The following is a 3,282-nucleotide window of genomic DNA, read 5'->3' as shown; positions in this document are numbered from 1 at the left end:
CCGACTTTTACGATGACGTAACTGGAGGCAGAGGAAAACAGCGACCCCTTTGGCGACTACCGGAACCGCGCGGACAACTGGTCTACCCCGCTGCCAGAGACCAAGTCCCGCCGAGCGCGGTAGACCTGGCCGCCGCCGTGGGCGCCAGGACCGGGTAGACCTGGCAAACCGGCCCGGAGCCAGGAAGACCTGCCCGCCGCCTTGGCGCCATAGCCGGGCCGCCCTAGCGGACCGGCCCGGAGCCGGAACCGGGTAGACCTGGCCGCCGGCTTCCGAACCGGGGAGACCCGGCGGACCGGCCCGGACCTGGAAGCGGGAAAAGCCGGGCGAAACGGCCCGGAGCCGGGCAGACCCCGCGGTCCGGCTCGGAGCCGAAACCGGGAGAACCTGGCGGACCGGCCCGGAGCCCGCTAGACCGTGCGGACCGGGCCGGAGCCGGGAGCGGGGAAAACGGGGGGACCGGCGCGGAGCCGGGCGGACCCCGCGGTCCGGCCCGGAGCCGGGACCGGGTTGACCTGGCGGCCGGCTGCCGTGCCGGGTAGACCTGGCGGCCCGGCCCGGAGCCGAAGGCGGGAAAAGCCGGGGGTCCGGGCAGACCCCGCGGTCCGGCTCGGAGCCGGAACGGGGAGAAGCTGGCGGACCGGCCCGGAGCCCGGTAGAGCTGGGGGACCGGCCCGGAGCCGCGTAGAGCTGGGCGACCGGCTCGGAGCCCGCTAGACCGTGCGGACCGGGCCGGAGCCGGGAGCGGGGAAAACGGGGGGACCGGCGCGGAGCCGGGCGGACCCCGCGGTCCGGCCCGGAGCCGGGACCGGGTTGACCTGGCGGCCGGCTGCCGTGCCGGGTAGACCTGGCGGCCCGGCCCGGAGCCGAAGGCGGGAAAAGCCGGGGGTCCGGGCAGACCCCGCGGTCCGGCTCGGAGCCGGAACGGGGAGAACCTGGCGGACCGGCCCGGAGCCCGGTAGAGCTGGGGGACCGGCCCGGAGCCGCGTAGAGCTGGGCGACCGGCTCGGAGCCCGCTAGACCGTGCGGACCGGGCCGGAGCCGGGAGCGGGGAAAACGGGGGGACCGGCGCGGAGCCGGGCGGACCCCGCGGTCCGGCCCGGAGCCGGCTAAACGCGGGTAAACCGCCCGGCGCCGGGACCGGGTAGACCTGGCGGCCGGCTGCCGTGCCGGGTAGACCTGGCGGCCCGGCCCGGAGCCGGAAGCGGAAATGCCCGAGGGACCGGCTCGGAGCCGGGCAGACCCCGCGGTCCGGCTCGGAGCCGAAACGGGGAGAACCTGGCGGACCGGCCGGGAGCCCGGTAGAGCTGGGGGACCGGCCCGGAGCCGCGTAGAGCTGGGCGACCGGCTCGGAGCCCGCTAGACCGTGCGGACCGGGCCGGAGCCGGGAGCGGGGAAAACGGGGGGACCGGAGCGGAGCCGGGCGGCCCCCGCGGTCCGGCCCGGAGCCGGGACCGGAAACGGCTGGCGGACCGGCCCGGAGCCGGGAGAACATGGCGGACCGGGCCGGAGCCGGGAGCGGGGAAAAACGGGGGGACCGGCGCGGAGCCGGGCGGACCCCGCGGTCCGGCCCGGCGCCGGGACCGGAAACGGCTGGCGGACCGGCCCGGAGCCGGGACCGGGTAGACCCGGCGGCCGGCTGCCGTGCCGGGTAGACCTGGCGGCCCGGCCCGGAGCCGAAGGCGGGAAAAGCCGGGGGTCCGGGCAGACCCCGCGGTCCGGCTCGGAGCCGGAACGGGGAGAAGCTGGCGGACCGGCCCGGAGCCCGGTAGAGCTGGGGGACCGGCCCGGAGCCGCGTAGAGCTGGGCGACCGGCTCGGAGCCCGCTAGACCGTGCGGACCGGGCCGGAGCCGGGAGCGGGGGAAAAGGGGGGGGTCCGGCGCGGAGCCGGCACCGGAAACAGCTGGCGGACCGGCCCGGAGCCGGCTAAACGCGGGTTAAACCGCCCGGCGCCGGGACCGGGTAGACCTGGCGGCCGGCTGCCGTGCCGGGTAGACCTGGCGGCCCGGCCCGGAGCCGAAGGCGGGAAAAGCCGGGGGTCCGGGCAGACCCCGCGGTCCGGCTCGGAGCCGGAACGGGGAGAAGCTGGCGGACCGGCCCGGAGCCCGGTAGAGCTGGGGGACCGGCCCGGAGCCGCGTAGAGCTGGGCGACCGGCTCGGAGCCCGCTAGACCGTGCGGACCGGGCCGGAGCCGGGAGCGGGGGAAAAGGGGGGGGTCCGGCGCGGAGCCGGCACCGGAAACAGCTGGCGGACCGGCCCGGAGCCGGCTAAACGCGGGTTAAACCGCCCGGCGCCGGGACCGGGTAGACCTGGCGGCCGGCTGCCGTGCCGGGTAGACCTGGCGGCCCGGCCCGGAGCCGGGACCGGAAACGGCTGGCGGACCGGCCCGGAGCCGGGCGGACCCCGCGGTCCGGCTCGGAGCCGAAACCGGGAGAACCTGGCGGACCGGCCCGGAGCCCGGTAGAGCTGGGGGACCGGCTCGGAGCCCGCTAGACCGTGCGGACCGGGCCGGAGCCGGGAGCGGGGAAAAACGGGGGGACCGGCGCGGAGCCGGGCGGACCCCGCGGTCCGGCCCGGCGCCGGGACCGGAAACGGCTGGCGGACCGGCCCGGAGCCGGGACCGGGTAGACCCGGCGGCCGGCTGCCGTGCCGGGTAGACCTGGCGGCCCGGCCCGGAGCCGAAGGCGGGAAAAGCCGGGGGTCCGGGCAGACCCCGCGGTCCGGCTCGGAGCCGGAACGGGGAGAACCTGGCGGACCGGCCCGGAGCCCGGTAGAGCTGGGGGACCGGCCCGGAGCCGCGTAGAGCTGGGCGACCGGCTCGGAGCCCGCTAGACCGTGCGGACCGGGCCGGAGCCGGGAGCGGGGGAAAAGGGGGGGGTCCGGCGCGGAGCCGGCACCGGAAACAGCTGGCGGACCGGCCCGGAGCCGGCTAAACGCGGGTTAAACCGCCCGGCGCCGGGACCGGGTAGACCTGGCGGCCGGCTGCCGTGCCGGGTAGACCTGGCGGCCCGGCCCGGAGCCGAAGGCGGGAAAAGCCGGGGGTCCGGGCAGACCCCGCGGTCCGGCTCGGAGCCGGAACGGGGAGAAGCTGGCGGACCGGCCCGGAGCCCGGTAGAGCTGGGGGACCGGCCCGGAGCCGCGTAGAGCTGGGCGACCGGCTCGGAGCCCGCTAGACCGTGCGGACCGGGCCGGAGCCGGGAGCGGGGGAAAAGGGGGGGGTCCGGCGCGGAGCCGGCACCGGAAACAGCTGGCGGACCGGCCCGGAGCCGGCTAAACGCGGG

Source organism: Heliangelus exortis, unplaced genomic scaffold (assembly GCF_036169615.1).
Source record: "Heliangelus exortis unplaced genomic scaffold, bHelExo1.hap1 Scaffold_65, whole genome shotgun sequence".
Taxonomy (NCBI): Eukaryota; Metazoa; Chordata; class Aves; order Apodiformes; family Trochilidae; genus Heliangelus; species Heliangelus exortis.
The sequence above is the reverse complement of the archived record's forward strand: the minus strand, read 5'-3'. Positions refer to the sequence as shown.